This window comes from Panthera uncia, chromosome D1, assembly GCF_023721935.1.
Source record: "Panthera uncia isolate 11264 chromosome D1, Puncia_PCG_1.0, whole genome shotgun sequence".
Classification (NCBI taxonomy): Eukaryota; Metazoa; Chordata; class Mammalia; order Carnivora; family Felidae; genus Panthera; species Panthera uncia.
The window spans coordinates 102,235,689-102,259,146 of NC_064808.1; the positions used below are offsets into that span (position 1 = coordinate 102,235,689).

Consider the following 23,458-nt stretch of genomic DNA (forward strand, 5'->3'; position numbering starts at 1 on the left):
AGATGAAGAGTGGCTATTGGCTCCAGTGAGAAGCAGCAGTAGGGGGAGAAGGCTGGAGTCTCAGTCATCGTGGGGTCTAGCTCAGTCTCTACCCAATCAACTACCAACTGGTTGACACTTAGATACTGCTAAGCTAAATGTGGTTTCTGAGGTTATATGCTTGGAAATAGTATCACCAAATGGTGTTTGCATATTTCTTGTTCTTCCTCCTTTCTCTGAGTCAGTTTTTCAAAACTTGTTTCTGGTTCCAAAGCATATTTTTCTCATTATAACATTATCAGATAAACATTTTGATTTGCCATGCTTCTCTGGTTTTTAAAAGGTATAGGCCAAGATAGTTCAGCTTCCTAAACAGGTATTCCAGACTATTTGGACCTTACTGCATAAATTGGGCCATTGACTGAAGCAAACTCTTCTTTCTGATTTTTCACTTAAAGTTGGGAGTTAGTGGTACTCATGAAAATGGGCTGATGCAGCAGGAGAAATGAACTTCATGATTCAGCTCAGCTCCTCATCACTGGCCCTTCTCACTGTTACCTGATTTCAAACTTACATAGCCTAATAATTGTAAACAGATGTGCTCAATTGGGTTAAGCACAATGAAAGACTGTTATGCACAGGGTCACAGAAAACATCATTTTCTGAGTTCTCTGTGCCCTAACACAGGGCCTGAGTGGGAAAATGACTAATAAGAGGGGTTAGCAAACCATCCATGCCCATAAGAACCACACTGGATATCAGGCTATCATGAAGGAAGTAGTGATATCATGTGAAAACCCTTGGAGCAGAACTTTGAGTTCAAACTCCAGCTATGCCAGGTGATCTTGAGAATATCACCTAACTTTCCTAAGTGTCAGTTTCCTCATCTGTAAAGAATTTCTTGAGTTCCTGTCCCCATTGTGCATCTCAAGATAATCAGGGTCAATGTCCTCACTAACATTCTTCTCTCTGCTCATCAGTCCACCAGTATGAGGAACCCGAAGAGAGCAGATGGGAATCTTAACTTGGAACCCTTAAAAGTCTCTTAGTAGAAGTGTGCCTTCCCACCCACATGCCAACAACCAGGACATCTAATCTGGCAGAATCCAAGAGTGTGGGAACGGAAAGCCGAAATTCCCTAAGTGGGTCTCTGGGAGTGATGGCGAGAGAGGCCAATCTTATATTCACCCCTTGATCCCAGGAAAGAAGGTTTGCGGTGAAACCAGATCATGTGATCACGTGCCCACTGGTATGCCTTCTTTGCTAAAAATTTGGTCCAACAGTCTGAAGCGATGTTGTGCAAGATCCCATGCTGGTAAATCAGGCCTTAAGTCATTGTGTGTGGTGCTGGCAGAGGTACTGAGGGCAGGCGGCGTGAACCCACACCAAGAGTTGCACGATCAGTTCCATAAGGATGAATGGCTGTCCCCTGCAGGGTAGAATGCTCTGATATAATCCACCCATCTCCAGTGGCTGGTTTCATCATGGGCTGATGCCATGTTGAGGGTTTAGTGTAGTCTCTGCTGCTGGCAGTTTGGGCACTCAGCTGAGACAGTAGCTAGATCAGCCTTGGTAAGAAGGAGTCTGTGCTGGCAGGCGTAGCCTCCATCCATAACTGCCCATTTTGCAAGCACTGGGGTGGCTAACATCCAGGAGACAAGCTGTGCTGGACTACTGTCCAACTGGCTGTTGAATGCCTCCTCTCTGATGGGCATCAATTTAAGGCAACAAAGATCTACATGCTTTGCACTCATTTTCAGTGGTCCATTCACAGGCTTCTTGCCCGCAATTCCTCATCTCCCATCTTTGAAGCTTGCTCCTCCTGGACGCTAATCAACCAAAGTCATTTACCATGTACATCCTAACCCAGCTTCTCTCTCCACACAAAGTAAATGCCCACCTGTATTTCTTGCACTTATACCCCATGGATAGAATGTCCCTTTGCTACTTGTCCAGCAGAGTCATCCCTGAGTACAGCAAAAGTGCAGCAGTAGTCCATTGTTGGCTCAAACCAGCATAATTGGCTCACTTGTGGACAAATCAGCCCCAATATTTTTCCTCCTTGACTTGTTGGTCATAGGGAACACAATGGGAGGGACATGGGACACATTCCCATGTCTAAGTTACACAGAGGTAGATGCCATGGGAATATGGGCTTATGTGCTCAAGATGCTTACTTGTGCTCCATGAACCTGCCCAGGCCCAATCCTGATTTTGCCATTTCCATTGTGTGATATATTACTAGTACGTTCACTCAACCTTACGGTAGATCTGATAATCCCAGATCACAGTGAGTCGCTCCAGATACACTAGGGGCCCTGTGGCCTAACAGAATTTGCTAACTCTCTGACACGAAAGGACAACTCTGCTCCACAACTGTAGGGTTCTGTGATTCTCCTGCTGGAATGTTCCAGAGGCTCCAACAGCATCCTTATACACCATGGTACCTTTAGCATTGTCAGATCTACTGGCTCATAGGCACAACTCATAAATATGCAACTCAATGAATTTGCACAAGAAAACATACTCTTGAAATCACAACCCAGGTCAAAGAATAAGATGTCGTTAGCTGGCTCTAAGTTTTCAGAGAATTTTTCAGGTAGCTTTTTATAGTGAGGAACATAATACAAAAGAAATCGTACGCTAAAGAAATCATAGACACTGTCTCCACACAGCTGTTTTTTACGTTGACCCTGAATAAACACCAAAAATGTAGTTTTGCATTCTGTAGCTGTTTTATGGTGAACAAATAAATACAGCACAGTTTCTGCATTTATGGAGCTTGTGGTCTAACAGGGGAAATAGGCGTTGATCATTAGCCATTATGCAAATGAATATATAATTGCTTCTTCTCCCTCAGATTCCTAACTTTCTGTTAGTTTGATCTCATCCTCTCAGCCCAATTACTTTGGGTTATGACCCCAGACTTATTCTGAACCTCTGGTTCCTTTGGTCTTTGCATCCAGACTTAGTCATGGTATTTGGACTTCTGCTTTCTTATACAGGCTCTGGCTGACCTCCCACCTCTGGTCCCTAGGACATTCTAGAGTCTTGGAAGAAACTATTTGTTCCAACTTAGGCCCTGGTGGAGACCAATCCCTGCCTCAAGCTACTGTACTCCTGGTGGTGGGATGGAAGCAGCAGGGACAGAACTGTCCCCTGGCTGTCCTGATGCAGGAGTGACCTCATGCCAGAATCTGGAGACCAGCTGACTTTCCAGCCTTTACAGCTCAGCACAGCACAGCACAGCAGCTGTTGCCATGTCCTTTTCCAGCTGGTCCTGCCACGTGGCTTGGGGCAGTCCTCCCAGAAGCTCCGTCTTATGGCCGTTTCTCCAGCCTCTTCCTAAATCCTGCGGATTACCTAAAATCTCAAATTAATCTCTCTTCTGCTTAAAATGGAGCCTGCCATTTGCAACTAGGAACACAGAACCAAATGCATGGTGGGGCCTGTTGGAAAGGCAGAATCACAGAATGTCAGAGCTGGAAGGAAGCCTTAGACATTAGGCTAACTGCCCCATACCAAACTGGTGTTCCTGATCCATTCTAGCTCCTACAATTCAGAGGGATTTCTCAAACGCGGAAATCAAATCCTATAACTCACTTGTTTCAAATGCTGTTTAAAGTCCTAGAATGAAATCCAAACTCCTTAACACATCTCCAAAACCTCATATGCTGTAGGCCCTGCCCTACTTCTTTGACTTTATTCCCTACCAGTCTTACTCTGCCCATGGCGGTTGACCTTCCTGGCCCCTGGACGTGCCAGCCACAGACCTGCCTTACAGCCTTTGTCCTTGCTGTTCCTTATAATTGCAATAATCATCCCCAAATCCTTGGATGGCTGACTTCTCATTCACATACGAGCTCTCCAGAGCCACCTTTCCTAACCATCCTATCTTAAGAAGATCCCCTATGGCTTGCTAGCCCATCACTCTTTTATTTTCTTTACTGACCTTGCCATTTCTATAATTACTTGTTTTTACCTGTGTATAGTCATGTCTCTATGAGAGCAGGTGCCCTTGAGCATCTTGTTTTCTGCTATATTCCCAGTGCCTAGACTAGAGCCTGGTGCGTAGTCGGTGCTCAAATAATAATTAAGGCATGCACGAATAAGTGGCTCTGGAAATAGTTGTGAAGGGCTTGAGATGTGAAGCAGAGAAACCGTATAGAAGGAATGAGAAAGGGAGCCACTCGGGTGGGAGACGGCAGTACCAGTAGATAGTCACACGTGCATGATGACAACAGACCTAAAGAGGAGTGTTCATGCTGTAGAGAGCACAGTTTGCATATTATTATGACACTTCCCTGGAAGATTAGAGTTAAGTGTCTTGCTCTAACAAAATTAGTATGTTCTGAACAATCTTCTATCTGATGCAAGGGAAGCCCCTTCAGGAAGGGACACTTGTTTCTGTTCTGTACAGAGACATCACATGGGCTTGCAGTGACCCTGCAAAGACCCAAAAGGAGATACAGAAGGCTAAGAGGCGCTTGGCATCCTTGTGCAACAAGGGAGAGGCTTGTCTGGTGCAGCTGAGCGATGCCAGTCTTGAAAGCCAGGCAAAGAAGTCTTAACTTTGTGTGTTAGTAAATTAGGAGCCATTACAGATCTTGCTCCCAGAGGGTTCAAGGGGTCTGCTGCTCTCCACAGGTGCCAGAGAAGAAGTCCAGGAGGTTCTAAATGGGCAAAAGGCCATTGGAGGCATTGCCACAGCCATCAACTTGTGTTTTCCATGGTACTTCTGGGCTGGAAGGGATAGGACATAACGTACAGTGCCTGGCACATGGTAGACAATCAGGAAATACTTGCAAAATGAATATATTAACCAATAACCTACATAAGTCATAGCATGGAAAATCCCTACTGGACCTAGTTGGCTGTAGATGACTGTGTCCACACAGTCATGGGGACAGACTGGCAGAAGGAGGTACAGAGAAGATACACGTGTCCCTGGGAGAATGATGACCTCTGCCATCTCCTTAGTGAACAAACAGGTCTAGAAGACAGAGTTCAATTTGCAATCAGTTGCCACAAGGCCTCGTAGGTGGCTCTTTTCTTTGTACCTCTATTTTGTACCCATGAAGTCTCCTGAGGTGGGCAAGGCTCACAGAGAAAGAGCAAGTCAAGAATTACCACCAGTAGGTGAAAATGCCTCTGGGTAGAATCCACCCCCTGTCTTCATTTTTCTCTGTTCCTTGGCAGTTTCTATGAACACAAACCACATATTTTTATAACTGTTCTTCATTAAAATCATTGAGGGCTGAAAACAAGACAGCAGGCTGGAGCTGACATGACTGCTGAGGGATCTCACTTCTTTGCCTTGCCAGAAAGTCTAGGAATAGAGACTGAGGCTTGGCCAGGCCAGTGGGGTGAGGGATCCGGGTTTCCCTCTTGACTCCCTTTCCCTCTTTCCCTCCTTCCTCTTTTCTGTCCTTTCCTCCCTCTCTCCATCCCTCCCTCCCTCCGTTTATCTGTCCCCTTTGGACTCCTCCATCCGCTTCAAGTTCTTCCTAAATGCCACCTATGTTATAGATATCACACCAATGCTGAAGACAAAGACATTCATGAGACACCCCATCCTTACGGTGTGTATACACTTCAGCCTTTCCTTGCAATTTAGGGATTTGGCTTCAACTCAGACTTAGGAGTGAAGGCACTTATTTTGCGTTTCAAGGCTGTCGGAGCTCAAATGCTGTTGGGCCCCTGTTTGGCCTGCTGAGAGGTGAGCAAGAATGGTAGCCAGGAGAGCTTGAGTGAGACCTGCTTCTCTGCATCTTGCAGGTAATTTGCCCGGCCAGGCTAACAAATATGACTCATGGAGACTCAGTCATGGGCGTGTGTTTTAGTAAGAATCCCTGGATGTTGACCAGAGATTGTGAGTATCTATGAAAAGGAGGTGCAGCTTACAATCACCAGGAATGTTATTTTGCCCTTTCAGCTTCCTTCAAGAGGAAGAGGGCAACAGACATTCAACATGTGCGAAATGTAACAGGGTTTTTAGACACAAGTTATCAAGTAGAGGCCTCTCTAATTTTCGGGGCTATTTTATATTATTCAGAGCTGTTAATGAAGACCACAAAGGCCACTGGGATCATTTCTTTGTAGAACATAGCTCAGAATTTCTGTCTTTGTTGGTAGAGAGAATAGAAAAGCAAACTGTTAAGTTCAGAAGCTGAGGACAGCAGATCAAGGTTCTGGTGACAGTTTAGTCACAGTAAGTTGGGTGGCTTCGGGCAATTAGTGAACCAATTTGTCTGAGTCTTGGCCTTTTTACTATTAAGTGGGTTCCACAACATTACCTCCCTCACCTACTTCGGTGTTACAAGGATTCCCTGAAACAAGAGCGTAAAGGTCACTTGAACAATGAAGATTCCTGCTCAGCTAGATGTGGGCATGGTAAACTGAGTTGTCTCCGAAAATGAGGTAGGAAGATGCCGTGACACTTAGCTCAGGGACCAGTGACTCTCCTGAGATTAGCTTGAGATCCTTCCTCCTTTGCATTTTCGGCCTCTATGTTGGATTTTCTTCCTCTTTCATGGCTTTCACCCAAGGTTTGCCCTTTAGATGAGAGCTCCTCATGATCTGACCTGTACTAACCAAGGAAACAAGAGTCCTGTGACTGTTGGCATCGTCCCTGCCATGCTCCTTTGCCCCCAAGAAGCCGAATTCAAATGCTCTCTGGCCATTCTGTGCCCTCTTCACATAGCTGGTATGTGAGCCCTCCTGGCCTCTGTCACTGTCCCTCCAAGTCCTGATTCCTGACACAGGGGCAGTCCCTCCTTCCCAAGTGACCACCTTCTTTTCAGGGGTTCTCTAAGCAAATTCCTCTGAAATGTGTGCTGGCCAGGACTCGATGAAGTCTTTATAGCCAATTCAAAGCCCCACGAGAAAGCTAATCAGTCTCGTGTTTTAAATAGTCATCTGGCTTTGGGCCAGAGCCTACCTACCCTTCCTAGGTTAAACACTAATCTTACTCAACAGTTTTAGCTCTGACTCTTAAGTTTCCCAAAATTAAACCCCTCACCCTCAACATGAATTTGCCATCATTTTTAAGGATGAAAAAAATCTGCCACAGATATTAAAGGTCATTTCCGAAGAGGACTCATTTGAGTGTTCTGAATTATTTATCATTGAATTGTGACTTAACCACTGGAGGTTTCCTGTTTAAAGGGCAACCCTTACTTGTATTCAGTCATTCTAATGTATTTGGATTAAAAAAAAAAAAAGTAACCTATGTAATAATCTAGGCTGTGGTCATCCCATAGCTAGTTGCCCATCTAAGGATCTTGGATATGTAACCTATTTGTGTCCAAAAGCATGTAAAATGTTTACAGCAAACATGCCTATAATAGAGCTTTTAAAATAGGAAATTCAAAACCATGAACAAGTTGGGGGGATAAAATATTCATGAAACAGTTACTGGTTTTTGCACATGAAATTGAATTACTCATGAATCAAAGAGGAAAAACACTTTGAAAGACCAGAACTCAGTCTATCATTAAAACAGGAATATTTCAGGTCTGTGAGAGAAGCAGGACAGAGCAGCTAACATTTGTTGGCACCTACTCCATCACTGCCAAGAACTTTCATGTACGTCACCTCTACCCCCGCTAGGCTGTGAGACGCCGGGCAATCTACCTAATGTCTCAGGGCAGGTAACCCCTTACCTGCAAATGGGGGTGATGCTGATCTCTGACTCATCGGTTTGCTGTGAGAATTCAGTGAGATGAGGATAAGGCTCTAGCAGAGTGTCTTGCACATTGTAAACATATAATAGCACCTGTAGTTCCTGGAGCACCTTCCAGTAAGGTGTCATTACGTCCACTTGAGAAATAAAGATGCATCATTTTTAGAGTTGTCACTAGTATATCCAAAAGCCAGGATTTGGGTTCCAGGTCTCTTTAGTTAAAAAGTCTATGGCCTTTCTACTGTACCTGTCAAAAAGGAATTTGCTAAATGAAGTGGGTTTTTTTTAATGTTTTTATTTTATTTTTGAGAGGGAGAGGGAGAGAGAGAGAGAGAGAGAGAGAACAGGGAGGGGGCAGAGAGAGGGGAGACACAGAATCAGAAGCAGGCTCCAGGCTCCAAGCTGTCAGCACAGAGCCCAAAGCGGGGCTCGAACTCATGAACCGGGAGATCATGACCTGAGCTGAAGTTGGACATTTAACCAACTGACCCAGCCAGGCGCCCCACTTTTTGTTTTAAGAATACTGAATGACATAATAGCAATATAGGAAGCAGACGTTCTGGGGCAATTTCTTAGACTCTCAATAAGAGCCTTGAGATCAACATTAGACCATAACTCAGAGAAATGGTTTCTGTAAGGGGCCAGGCCTTGAAGCCCAGATCTCCAGGGAACTAAATTATTGTAGAGAATGGGGCCCTCTATCTCCTCCCACACTCCTAACCCCGGCTGGTCACATAGGTGTTTTATAATATTAGCAATAGCTTAATGGACCCCATCATGGCAGCACAAGGGTTTCCATTAAGAATAGAAACAGCTCTAGCCCTCAGTTACATCCTCCCCTTGGACTGCTCCTGGATGAGGTTAAGAGGAGCTTTTTCTCCACTCAACAGCAGCCCATCCCCAAGCTGCCTCTTTGTTTTGCTTCTAGTTTTCACATCCTTGGCAACAGTCTCCTGCTCGGCATTCTGGGCCCTCAGCCTCCCAGGATTCTGGGACATGTTTCTGGCAGACCCTGGGAGAGAATGGATATTATCCTCCGGCCTGTCTCCTTGACCAGTTTACTCTGCTGGAGCTGGCACGTGGTCAGTGGTGAATCAGAGGCTCCCTGCTCTGCCCTGGACCACCCCTGCCCTTACTGCCCAGGTCTTACTTACCTTCTGGGGCTCATAGAAGGAGAAGTCTACTGAACCTAGGTGCCAATCTGACTCTTGCTCACTTCTGACCTTTACCAGCTTCTGCTTTAGGCTGTTTCTGATCAGAATGTCTCTTGGTGGGACAACTGGCTCTACTTGCCCTGATCAAGGTCTCTCATTTCCTACTGAATCATGATGCCTTTGATTAAAGAACTCTAATTGATTGAGCACATAAGTTTAAGCCACTATTGATTACATAGGCTATTTTGTTTGATCCGCACAATAAAACCTAGGAAGTAGGTAAATCAAAGCTCAGGGAAGAGAATTAACTTGCCAAAAGTCTCTCTGCTTGTGAATGAAAATAGGGAGGGGCTGAGACCCAGGTCTGACTTACTTGGAAGCCAAGGCGCTCTTACTTTACTGCCTCTAGAATGTTCAGGTTGGTGGCTCTCTGGGCAGAAGCAATGCTTAGAAGATTTCAGTGGCCATTATCTTTGTCTTCCTGGCCCTTAGATTTAGAAAAGACTATGTCCCAAGAAATTACTGGTCAAGAGTCTCCCAGTCTGTGGGTGTCTTACCCCAGTGAGTAGTATCATCCACTGCACGAGAGCACAGACCTGCTTCTTCTTCAGTAATAATATGTGATGAAAACAGGCCCTTCTACCCAGTAGACGTCTCGTCTGCCGACACAAGCCAATTCATTTGGCCATTTTCAGCATGGAGGCACAGGGACTTCTGACTCACTGTGTACTGAATTGTAATGTGGGAATCTTTTTTCTTTTTCTTTCTTTTTTTTTTTTAAATCAAGGCAACTGTGGGGTGTTGAAGTCTGAATTTAAGGGGATGAAAAGATAAAATGCAATTTCCAGCTTGAAATTATTTCTTAAACTCCTCAGCAGGCTGGATTTTCACTCCTGGCAGGTTTTTGTCTCCTCAGATGGAGGGTTGGCAGCTCTGACTCAGAGCCTGTCCTAAGGCAACACTGTAGAGAAACTGCCTTTGTTGTGTTTATTTCTTGGTTTCTCATCCCTTCCTGCCTCTCTCTTTCTGCTCTCCTCCAGGGACCCTGAGCTCTCATGCCTAGCAGAGCTGAGGGGGGAGCAAAGAGCAATGACTCTGGAGTGGCGGAACCTGGTTTGGATCTCAGCCCTGTCAATCGTTACCTGTCAATTACTGGCTACCAGCTAGACCTTCATTTCCTCATTTATGAAGCAGGCACCATAAGTACCTAACACTACTGTGTTTGGAGACCCCAAGAAGATAATGCAAAGGAAGGGCTTTGCCCACTGCAAGAATTTCACAACTGCTGATTACAGATTGTTTTTAAACTTCTGATCATCTCTACCTCCCCACCCCCATCTACCAAGGCTTGCTCTGCTTCACTCGAATATTCAACAATTTCTCCCCTATCCCACCCCTAGTAAAGTTTACGACCCTGCAGGTCACCTGAACTGGTGATAGACTAGAGGAAGAACAAGAACCGTAGCCACGCTCTCTGGGCGTCAGTACCAGAGACGGCACCTCCCAGGCAGCGACAGGGCAATGGGGCAGTTGAGTGTGAGATGCGGATCCTTCCCTGCAGTCGTAGGGAGTGACCACACTTCCCCAAATGGAGGAGCCTCATTGGCCTCTTATCCTGTCTCTGGGAACTGCAAGCCTTCCCTCTGTAGTCGTCTGTAGTCTGGTTTTAGCTTAGCGGTCACCAATAGCCAAGGCCCTAGGACATGGCCATGTCCCAGTGAGACTGACCTGGTGGGTGCCCTTTGCCTTCCAAAGGATGAGGACACTCATAAGCCCTCCATCTTCAAACAGAACCTTGGTGGCCGGAGGGGCAAAGATAGCGAGGAAGGGAAGGAACCAGCACCACTGTTTGGGTGGGGAAACCCTGCGAATAGATTGACGTCACTGTCGGTATCTTAAGCGCTCTGGAAAGTACTGCAGAGAAGAGAGCTGCTCATCTTCAATGCAGTACTTTCTGACTGTATCTGACAATAAGACCCCTCTCTTGATGATTCCCCCACATAAAACCTAATAGCATTCCACAAACACGCTCTAGGAAACAACGATGCAGTGTAAAGAGCTGTGAATCAACAAACAAATCTCTTGATTTGGACTTAAGACCTCATCAGGTAACAATGATTCCTAAGAACAGGCACTATCTCAAGTGTTTTACATGTCAACTCATTTAATCCTTACAATAACCTCACGAAGTGTTACCGTCTCATTTTACAGCTGCAGATGCCCAGGCCCACAAAGGGTATACACTTTGCCCAAGGGCAAATGGTCATGAAGGGGCAAACCTGGGAACGGAACCCAGGCACTTTGGCTCCAGCCTTGTCTATCACCAACACTCAGCGAATATCCTCATGGATGAGAGAAAATAATTAACAGTAGCACTTTGTAGAGTTTTTTGAGGTTGAAATGAAATAATATAGGTGCTTCAATCCTTCACTTACTTGAATTACCTATAGGATGGAGAATACAGGTAACGCCCAGCGTATAGGTTTTGCGAGGATCAAATGGAACGCCATACATGTGAGCTCTGCAAACTGAAACTCTCATTATTTAGGGGGAAAGGGGATCTCTTGGTCTGTCGATCAATGGTAGGTGAGAAAAAACCCAAACATATTGGTCACCACGTTTTCTGACTGGGTAAGGAGATTCTTGTGTGCTGGGTACAGTGTGCTCTGATGTGAAAGCTCAGGTACAGGCACGACCTTATTCTAAAGTTTCTTGTGAAGGATACAGAAGGAGATTCTCTTCCTGGAAAAAAAATGCTAAACAAGGGGTATTACTTTTTTTTTTTTCCTCATGGAGCATACTGTGCTTGGAAAGGGGGATCATGGGCTACAGAGTAAAATCAACTGTGGGCCACTTTGTTCCCTTCTTTCAGCTGTTGATGGGAAGCAGTTGTAGGGGAGAGGCGATAGCTCACCCCAGCACCCGTATGGTGATTTAAGGAGCCGTGATTCTACGCTGTACCCTATTTCACGCCTTGAGCAGAGCTCACCTACCATAACACTTACTGAACCATTTTCAAATGATTTGTTCATTTGCCTGACCTTCCCATCAGCCTTAGAACTGCTTGCAGAGAGTGAATGTGTTTTATTTTTCTTAAAACAGGCCCCAGAGCCTACCCCAGGATGGAAGTACATTCAAATTGGTCTTTTGCTCTTTTTTTTTTTTTAATGAATTAAAATGTTCATTTGTGAGAGAGAGAGAGAGAGAGAGAGAGAGAGAAAGAAAGAGAAAGCGTGAGGGCAGACAGGGAGACAAAGAATCCAAAACAGGCTCCAGGCTCTGAGCTGTCAGCACAGAGCCAGATGCGGGGCTTGAACTCACAAACCGTGAGATCAGGACCTGTGCTGAAGTCAGACGCTTAACGCACTGAGCTACCCAGGTGCCCCTGGTCTCTTACTCTTTTAATGGCAACCACAAGTATTTAATCCTAATGCTGTACGTGAATATATTTCCCAGAGTATTTCACAAAGAAAAAAAAAACCAAGGTGCTAATTTTTATAACTTGGTTAAGTGTAAAACATCTTCTTTGTCTGTGTGGCCTTGTCTGACCTTCTCTAGTCAGTGTCCTGAAAAATTCCTGTTGTCAAGGGAATCTATTGAGATGAAAATTCATGGTGTCAATGTCCCTCTTGGGAGCAAAAGAGATGCTAGCATGATATACTTGTACGAACATACATACGTAAAAACAGTTTATACTGAAAAATCAATTTCCTCCCACTCTCTTTTTTTTAGTAGTTATTTAAATTATAAAATTGACACTGGCCCATACTTGGGACTTTTTTTAAGCGCAAAGGACTATCCACTGAAAAGTGGGTCTTCCTCCCATCCTATGTCCCCAGCCCACACACCAAAGATCAACGTTAGTAACAGTTTCTTGTGTAATCCTCCAGAAACTTCTATGCATGTGCAAGCATTTAAGTATAAAAGTGAATATAGTATACATCCCTTTTCACTGTACACAAATGAGTTCATTTTATACATGCTGTTCTGCATCTCCTTTAACAACATTTTTGTAATGTTTATTTATTTTTGAGAGAGACGGAGTGCGAGTGGGGGAGGGGCAGAGGGAGAGGGAGACACAGAATGGGAAGCAGGCTCCAGGCTCTGAGCTGTCAGCACAGAGCCCGACGTGGGACTTGAAACCACAAACCATGAGATCATGACCTGAGCCAAAGTCAGATGTTTAACTGACTGAGCCACCCAGGCACCCCCTGTATCTCCTTTTTTTTTTTTTTTTTAACGTTTATTTATTTTTGAGACAGAGAGAGACAGAGCATGAACAGGGGAGGAGCAGAGAGAGAGGGAGACACAGCATCTGAAACAGGCTCCAGGCTCTGAGCTGTCAGCACAGAGCCCGACGCGGGGCTCGAACTCACGGACCGTGAGATCATGACCTGAGCCGAAGTCAGACGCTTAACCGACCAAGCCACCCAGGCGCCCGTCTCCTTTTTTTTTTAAAATATACAACAATCAATCTAGGTAGGAAATAGTTGCTTATCAGCACCTTACTCTTTTAACAGCCACATGAAACTCTTTCCTTTGAGTTTATAAAGATTTAACAAATGTCCCTTTAATGCACATCTAGATTGTTTGCAAAATTTTGCTATTAAAAAGAGTATTGCAAACAGCATGTTTGTGCCTGTAATTTTCTACTATTAATATTGCCAGATTGCCCTCTCACATTCCCACCTAGCATACTGTGGCATGCTGTCTATTTGTAATCTTGCTAGCAGTATGTTTAATGTTTTCCAGTCTGATAGGTGTAAAAGGTATCTCATTGTAATTAAAATTTACTTTCTTCAACTCTGAGCAATATAATCAATAGAATCAATCTTTTGTGTTTTAAGGGTGCCGGTTTTTGGGGGTTTTTTTTTTGAGCTTTATTTAAGTAATCTCTACACCCAGTGTGGGGATCAGATTCATGACCCCAAGATCAAAAGTCTGCATGTTATTCCCACTAAGCCAGCCTGGTGCCCCAAGGGGGCTACTGTTTCACTTTTTATACATATACACTGTCCCTTCCTATCCTTAAGCCAATTTTCTATTGATCTGTTGGCCTTCTAACTTGTTCGTATGTAAAACTCTGGATATTAAGAAAACCCACCCTTTGTCTGTGATGTGTGTTGTAAGTATTCCCCCTAATTTGTCATTTGTCTTCTGAGTTTTTGGGTGGCAGATTTTGTCAAATGAGGTTTAAAATTTGTATCAAGTGACATTTATGGATTCTGCTTTTTATGTCATACTTACAACGTTATCACTCAGGATTATATTTTAAATATTCCATATATTTTTCCCAGTTATTTCCCAGTTTTGTTTTCTACATTTAAATCTTTGACGAATCAGAAACTTATTTTTAGTAGAAGAAGTGAGGTAGGAATTCAGCTTTATGTTTTCCAAATAGCCTGCCAGTCATCTCAGCACCATTAATGTGTTTCTTTACAAATGCATTCGTGTCTATTTCTAGACTATTCCATCGATCTGATTATCTACACTTGTGGCAGTGTCACATTTTCTTTTCTTTGGTGTTTAAGGTTTTTTAAAATTTATTTTTGAGGGGGGGAAGAAGGGGAGAGGATCCAAAGCAGGCTCTGTGCTGACAGCGTGAGCCTGATGCAGGGCACAAACTCACAACCCCCTGAGACCATGACCTGAGCCGAAGTTGGACACTTAACTGACTGAGACACCCAGGGGCCCTAGCAGTGTCACATTTTCTAATTACAATAATTTAGGGCCATCCTCCCAAACTTATTGTGCTTTTTAATAAATTTTCTGGCTATCTCTCCATGCCAAATTTTTCTTTATGAAAGTTAATAACATCAGGGGGCAGGCACCTGGGTAGCTCAGTCAGTTGAGCTCCTGGGTTCAGCTCAGGTCATGATCTCATGATTTGTGAGTTCAAGCCTGACATCAGGCTCGTTGCTGTCAGTGCAGAGCCCGCTTCGAATCCCGTCCCAGACTCACACTCTCTCTCTCTCAAAAATAACCATGAAAAAACAAAAAAGAAAGAAAGTTAGCATCAGTTTGCAGGTTTCAAAAAAATCCTATTAGTAATCTGATTATGATTAAATTAGTTACATATTACTTTAGGAAGCATTATGGTCCTTAAAATATTAAGCATTCCTATACAAAATATGGCTTATTTATTTAAAGCTTCCTTTGATTTTCAGCAAAGATTTCTTCTTGTAGGTTTTTGTCATATGTCTACCACATTTCTCTTTAAGTTTATTTCTAGGTATTTTTCCTCTTTAATAGAAATTATGAGTGAGATCTTTTCTTCTATATTTTCCTAGTCATTTGATACTTTGGCTCTTCTATATATTTTCTTCAATCATCACATCATTATACCTAGTTTACACGGGAGGATGCATGAGGACTTTATTCCACGATCTCTTGCATATTTGAAAAAGTCTGTTTGCTTGACTTACCCTTCGAAAGAAATTTGGGTCACTCATTACTTTCTAATAGCCATTGGATATTAAGGACCCACTGCTTTTCCCATGCAGGAGAATTCTCTTGGGGGAGGTAAAGGATGCTAGATTTTATTAAATATTTTCTTTATTCTTGAAATGTGATAACTTCTTTGGGATATATCTTGGAGTTGGTTGTTCTGTATATTTTTATTTTTCTGAGATGAAATATACCATTTAAATCTGTACAGATTCTACATTTCTTTTACTTCTGGAAAATTTTTCTTCTTAGGTATTTTTGAATATCTTTTTTTATAATTCTGCTCTCATTTTTCTCTAACACAAATTCAAGAATTCAATCTCTTTACTTATACTTAGTCTGTCTTCTGCTGACATGCCAGTAATTTACTTAAAAAGATTTTTTTACGGTTTATTTATTTTTTAGAGACAGAGAGACAGAGACAGAACATGAGCATGAGCTGGGGAGGGGCAGAGAGAGAGACACACACACACACAGAATCCGAAGTAAGCTCCAGGCTCTGAGCTGTCAGAACAGAGCTTGACATGGGGCTTGAATCCACAAACAGTGAGATCATGACCTGAGCTGAAGGTGGACGCTTACAGAGTCACCCAGGTGCCCCAACTTTCTAATTGCTTTCAACTCATGATTTGTTAATAGTTTGGACTTGCGTGTTTTTGTTTCAAGTGTGTCCTCCATGCCCCAACCTAGTATCTTGCCATTTTGAACCTGGATTTCATTTCTTTGATGGCTTAATTTCCTTTGACTTCTCCTCTGAACTCTTCCTGCTTTCTATCAACTAATTCTCTAGTCCTATAATCTCTTATTTTCTCTTACCTCTTTCTTCAGTTTTCTTTCTCAAGAGCCTGTAATTATTTAGTTTACGCCATGGGAAAAGTACTTGTCTGAAATTTTCCCATTTGATGGAATAATTATATTTGGAAATTTGTTCTTCATCTGTATTTGTATTTGATCAGCTGCTGCCCCTTCCCCTCCTCCTTCTTTTTCTTCTTCCCACTATTATCTAAGTTTCGAACTCAGATTGGTTTGTTTCTGATGGTCATTTGTCAATGAATGGGGGCCAATCCACCTGAACCATTTACCAGAGAACAGTACAGGGGACAGGCTGGTTGGCAGCTTCAGTTCAGGTGCCTTGTCTCATGCACATGATGCCTTCTCAGTATGCTGCCTCCCCTGCCCACGAATACAGCTATTCAGCTTTTGTTGTTGTTCCTTAAAGATAAGAATAAGATAAGAAAGCTGTACAACGAAACACTTTGTGTAACAGGTGTTCTTGGTAGTGACTTATCTTGTCTGAGTCGACTTTGATCAAGAGCTGCAAACCTGTTGTTTCTTATTCTCTCCTCTTCCTGCCATGCTTCTAGTCTTCACAGGTGACACATCTGTGTGGGGCGTCTTTCCCCGTTCCCTCTGCCGGATATCCCAGAATGTGGAATGGATTTGGGGATGCTCCTGGGGCCCTCTCTCACCCATAGGCATTGAAGATTTGTGTCTTCAATCATTGGATGGATCTTTGTGTACCAACTACTGTTTGAGAATTCTGTATCCTACTCATTACTTGTATAGGTATGTGTTTTTCCTGGGAAGCTTTCATTTTTCTTAAAAGTTTTTGTTTGGTAACATGTGGGTGATTTTTCCCCTGACTTTTGTTGAAGATGGTGTTTCTTCTCTGCTTCTCACTCATTTTGTAGTTTTTTAAAAAATTTATTCATTTTGAGAGACAGAGCAAGAGAGCGACTGCAGAGCATGGACAGAGAGAGAGAGAGAGAGAGAGAGAGAGAGAGGGAGAATCCTTAGCAGGCTCTGCACTGTCAGCACAGAGCCAAATACGGGGCTCAACCTCATGAACTGTGAGACGGTGACCTGAGCTGAAATCTAGAGTCAGATGCTTAACCGACTGAGCCACCCAGGCGCTCCACTTTTTGTAGCTTTTAATTCACTTTAGAGAGGAAAGAGACTAAAACCTTTAACATTTTAAGCAGAAATCCCTTAACATCTAGCACTTATTTTTAAAAAATAAAAGAAAAAATATCAACTTTTGCATTTTTTATTGTCTTACAGTTAGAAGAGTTGCTCACAGTTGGTGTGACCTTCAGAACAGTGATTTTTTTATGTGGCATCTGACTCTCAGAGTAGAGGACAATGGTTGCTCACGCTTGCCTGGATCTCCTTCCTTTTTATGCTGGTACTAATGTTCTGCTTTTCCTTGGGGAAAATGTTCCTCCCTCATGCCACATGGTTTTGGTGCCATGTCAGTCATGCAGACATCACGGGACATGGGCATAAGGCCCAAGGCAAGAAATCCCATGGAAATTAGAATCCAGATGGCCACCACAAAACAGAAGAGGGGATACTGGCCAACCCTGGAGAAACAGTCTGTAGGTCACTGCTATGATATACCCAGAGGGAACTTGCTTCCTATCCCTCCCAAGGCAGGTTGTTTGACTATTTATTTGATTCTGCAAGCTATCTGTGTTCTTTCCACAGATTCTCTTCTTTTGTTTATGTACTCAGAGTAGGCTTCTGTTGCTTGCTCTCAAGTATTCTAATTAGTGCCTTCAGGGGGGTTCTGGAATCTTCCCACTGTATGCTACTGGGGAAGTGGCAGAACTGGGGTTTGCACTCAGATTTTTAAACTCAGTTCTGTGACCTTTCTGCTCTGCAACACTTGAGGTGAACTAACTACATAATAATCATGTCATACGTTCGAACTGGAATGGGTATAGTCTGAATATTATTTCAGGATAGTCAGACAGGCAGAGCAGAGAACAAGAATCTGGGTCTCTGTTAGGCTGGGGCAGGCAGAGAGGAAACAGCCTTAACTGCACACACTAAGAACAGAAAAAACATACAACCTAAGAGGTGAGGCAGGATGAGGATATAGTTTAAGTAAGAGCTGCTTTGGAGGTCAAAATATGGTGTGTGAGGGGGTCGGACAGAGAGTGAGGGGGCAATGCCATCTAGATGGGCTGATTCCCAAAGCCACAAATGCATGTGAAAAATGGGCAAGAAGGCAGCTGTTGTCAGAGCTCTGAAAAGGATGGACAGACTCTTTTTCCCACTTGTTCATTCACCAGGAGCAGCAGAACAGCACAGGCTTGGGACACACACACACACACACACACACACACCTGCATTCGAATCACAGCTGCAGAAATGATTCACCATGAGACCTCGCAAGTTCCTTACCCGCTCTGTATCTCAGCTTTCTTGACTGCAAACTGGGGATAACAGGATCAACCCCATAGACTTGTTGGAGGTCCGGGACAAAACATGAAAGCTGTTTAATTAAGTGTTCTGTCTGGCAGATTACAGGAGCTCCATAAAAGGTAGTTGTGTTGCTATTAGTGATAAAATTAAATAACTATAATAAATCTCCCAGCCTCTTCCCACTCTGGTCCATCCTCTGCAATCTGCCAGTTTCCCTCCAAACATGAACCTGGGTGGCTGTCAATCTGCCCACACATCCCAGATGTCCCTGCCTCCATTCCCGGCTTCACCACCCACCACCCACCACCCACCACCCACCACCCACCACCCACCACCCACCACCACCTTTTTCCTCAGCTGCACGAAACTTCCCTCCGTTTTAGGGTACTTTCAAGTTGCCTGGCTCTCCTGTGTGATGCTCCCTCTGCCCAAATGCCCTTTGCCTTTTCCCACTTGACCCCCTCTGCTCCCCTGTCAGTATCTGCTCATTTGTCACCTCCTATCTGAGACCCTTCCTGTCCCCTCAGGCAGAGTTAGGTGTCCTCTCTTGTGTCTGTAGCACATATCCATACAGCAGCCATTTGAAAGATTGAAATGTAATAATTACTTTCTTTATTATGTGTTCAGCAGAGTAACTATCACTTATCAGGAACCCCTCTGTGACCAGAGCTCTGCTTAGCCACTTTAATATACATCTTATTCATCACCACAATAATTCTATCAGCTGGGTGAGATTCCCTCTACTTCCAAGCTCAAGACATAGAGGCTGAGAGGGATCAAGTACCCAGTTCAACATGACCCAATTAGTGGTGAATTCAGACTCTCTCCCATTCTAATGCCGGCATCTGAGAAAAACGAAATGAGCAATGTTGCCAAACAAAGATATCCAGTCCCAAGCAGAAGAAAAAACACTCAACATTTTAGTATGTCCCCTGATTCAGGTACATGTATGATTTTCATATGCTTTTTGAAACTCAATCCCAGCCTAGTGCCATCATACCCTTGGTCTGAACCATTGGAGGGAAATTGAGGGTGAATTTGATCATGTCCAGACACATTTCTTTCTGGGGAGATGTTAAAGTTCAATGTGTCTAACGTCCCAGCTATCCCAACACCAACCTGCACGGTCCCATCTCTACCTGGGCTGTAGGAAATAGTGCCATTTCCTGTGTGCCTTCCTACCAGAGCCCATGTATCTTCTGAACACCCTGCTGAGGCTGAACTTAGTGAGTGGGGCCAAGCACTTCTTCATTCTCCATTCATTCTCTCATATTTACTGAGCACCTACTGTGTGCTGAGCATCACAGGTTGCCCAGAGCCTCTGATAATGGGCACGGGAACTTAGTACAGCATACCTTGCACCTTTCAACGGTAAGGCACATAAATAAATGTTCAAGCAAATGTCACCCTTATCAGAGACTAGCTTGTCTGGATGTCTTATGCTATGGTTTCCTTCACATGAGGGCCTTGATGACACGATTACTTTGGTGACAGTAACACTTGCCAAATTCTCTCTCAGAACCTGTGAGAGATTCTCAGATTGAAAGATTGAAATGTAATAATTACTTTCTTTATTATGTGTTCAGCAGAGAACCTCAGATTCTCACCTGTGGAATCACTTCATTTGTATTCAGGCCTATGTGTAATGAGCTTGCATAAAGAGGAAGGCCTTCTTGAGTTTACAAACGACAGAGGAATGGACTCACCAAATGCCCTGCTATCTAGCCTGAGACTGAATTTTTCTTCCCTACGACAAGAGAGGTAAACTGTGCTATTAACTGGTGCGGCTGTAGTCAGAGGAGGAGGGGTCTTGTTAATGAAAGACCCTCTCATTCTGATGTGCACATTAATGGGCCTGGATCTGCAAAGTTGGGTCTGGAGTTTGTGGGTAGGAGCTGGAGAGAGATGAACTGTTCCACATAGTAACGTGAAGAAAGCTTTGAGTTCCCAACATCTGAAAATCAGTTTATTCTTCCTGAAAAAGCACTGCTGGAGTTTCCCAGGCTGCACTGGTATCACTTAAGTGTATGCAGCATTATTACTCTGCAAGCCACCCCAGACAGAGGGGACGTCCCAGGACCCAGGCATTGCACGGAACCTCACAGCCCCAGAAAGAACAGGAAACCTTGAGAAGGCTCTGAGTTCAAGCTTCCCACCAGCTCATGGGGACAAAGACTTGAAAATTAACTTGATTTGGGAGAAATATATTCGTCTTGCACGTCTGGATCTGCGTACTGATCCTTCACACTCATTCCTAAGTTTCTTTCTCTCATTCACTTCACTCAGGGGCCAGAGTGGAGTTTCCCTGGGTTGGAACTCCTACTCTGCTATTAGCTTGCTTTTTGATCTTAGGGAAACCCACTTAACCTCTCCGAATCTTAGTTTCCTCTCCTAAAAAAGTTTAAGATAACAAGAGCTCACTGACTTGCCTGTGAGATTGGCTTGGCCAGCCCATCATAGTATGATGCCCGAGGTTAAGTGAGGTAATGTACGGGCAGTGCACAGCACGCGCCCCGCTCTGTAGCTGTATTGCAATTATAAAAGAATGTTTTGTAGGACCAACACCCTGAGAACTCTGTGGTATCCAGAGGGTGCTCTGGTTTGGATTTGGTTCTTTTATTCTCTTGAGTTCCTACAGAGCTTCCCACAGGGCCTGCCAGCTCTCACTGCGCACTCATGCTCAAGTCCTGCCAACTATCTGCCCAGAGACATACCTGTCTCTTGTAACTACCCGTGTGTGTTCTCAATGCTCTGGTTTTTTCTCATTGCCTCAGATGTGCTCCATTTTATTGTTGACTCAGGGCCTTCATTCATGCTGGTCTCTCCACTGAGAGCTCGCTTTCTTCCTTCCCTCTGCCTTAAATTCTCCTCCTTCCTCTACGTGTAGCCAACTTTTATTCATCCTTCTGCTCTTAGCTTGAATATCACTCACCCAGGAAAGCCTTTCACACCTCTCAGTGTGGGTTATATCCTTGTATGTGCTCCTATGACACCTGAATTTTTCTTCTGTAACAATGCTCATACTTACATAATGACTTGCATATTATCTGATTTCCTTATTAGATGAAAAACTGCATGAAAGCAGGGGCCACACTGGTCTCGTTCTTGGCTGCATAATTATACAGTGCCCAGGACATGGTTTGCACTTATTAACATTTGGTGAATGAATGGATGGATGTTCTTCTAAAACACCTCTAATCACTCCTCTCTTAATGTATGCTTATTAATTTGTATATATTTCCTTATTCATATCTTATTTGCATATGGCCATTAGGGTCCAGGAAAAAGGGATGATGAATCCTATACTAACTGATAACTTTGCTTTGTGGATTTCACTTTTTTTGAGAGAGAGAGAGAGAGAGAGAGAGAGAGAGAGAGAGAACTAGCAGGGGAGAGGCAGAGAAAGGGAGACAGAATCCCAAGCAGGCTCCACACACTCAGCATGGAGACCAATGTGGGGCTCAAACTCATGAACCATAAGATCATGACCTGAGCCAAAATCAAGAGTCAGACATTTAACTGAGCCACCCAGGTACCCCTGAATTTAACTTTTATTACATAAATAATACACACTTGTAGGAAAGTCATAAAATATGAGTAAGTAAAAAGAAGAAAATGGAAATCATGAGTAACCCTACCACCATTAATATTTTCTTAGATGTTTTTTCAGTCTTTATCCCTATAAATTTACAAAAATGGAAATCATCTTCTACAGACTATTTTGGAACTGATCATTTTACCTAATATACTGTGAACATATTTCAACATCAAGAAGTACGATCTCCAGCCTATTTTTTTAATGGTTACATTGAATGCCATTGTAAAGAATAATTTATCTAACCAATCCCTTATTGGTAGACAGTTAGACTTTTTTTTTTTTAACCATATGACGGACTGTGGTATAGAAAGCCACCTTGTAACTTAATCCCTGTGCGCATCGATCACTATTCTCTTAGAATGATTTCCTAGAAACAGAGACACTACATCAAAGGGCATGTTTGTTTCAAACCTGGTTAATACACCTTGTCTAGCTGCCCGCAAAGGTTTCAGGTATATACATTCTTTCCAGCAAGGTAATGATGGAATCTTGTAGAGAAACTCTCAGTACCCTAGTATCCTTCCCTGGCTCACTGACTTGCCTGTGAGATTGGCTTGGCCAGCCCATCCTTTCAATACCTCTAATCAACCAGGTATAGTGTTCAGCTCTTGGCCACTTGTTTTCGCATGGTTTGCTCTCTCTCTCTCTCTCTCTCTCTTTCTCAGATTCCAATTATTTTCAAACAGTTTCACACATATTCTAGTTCATAAACAAACTCAATGTGCTGAGATCTCTTCTACTCAGATACCTAACTCTTTCACTGTCTGAAGAGAAGCCTTACAGTCTCATTAACAAACAGTATTAATCTTCACCTCCCAGTGCTTCAGTGAATAGAAACGTTTACTATCCAACTTAGGAGAGTATAATTCTTCCTCTTTACAGGAACTGGAAGAAACCTTTCCATAAGAGCAAAGGGTTGTTACTCAAGATGACCAACATCTTTTTCTTAAGCTGCATATGGTTTACAGGTAAATATTTCTTTTTATAATTTAAAAATTTTTTTTAAATGTTTATTTATTTTTGTGAAAGAGACAGAGCACAGAATCCAAAGCAGGGTCCATGCTCCGAGCTGTCAGCACAGGGCCCGACATAGGACTAGAACCCATGTACTGTGAGATCATGACCTGAGCCGAAGTCAGATGCTTAACCTACTGGGTCACCCAGGCGGCCCAAATATTTCCTTTAAAAATGTAGCAAAATTCCTTTGCTCAATATATAATTTAGCACTTACTCTGCTAAGTGCCTATATCAGTTAATTCTCACAACAATCCTCAGAAGTATATTATTATCTCATTTTACATACAAAGAAAATGAGGTTTTGACTCTTTGGTTCATTCATTCAATAAATATTTACTGAGTGCCTACCGTTGTGTTTAGCAACACCGG

At 43.4% G+C, this 23,458-nt stretch overlaps 1 long non-coding RNA gene across 1 annotated transcript in view; it reads left to right on the plus strand.

The window, feature by feature from the left end:
* The window catches only part of LOC125910102 (uncharacterized), a 238,765-nt gene that overhangs the window by 82,543 nt on the left and 132,764 nt on the right, over positions 1-23,458 (plus strand). The window lies entirely within an intron of this gene.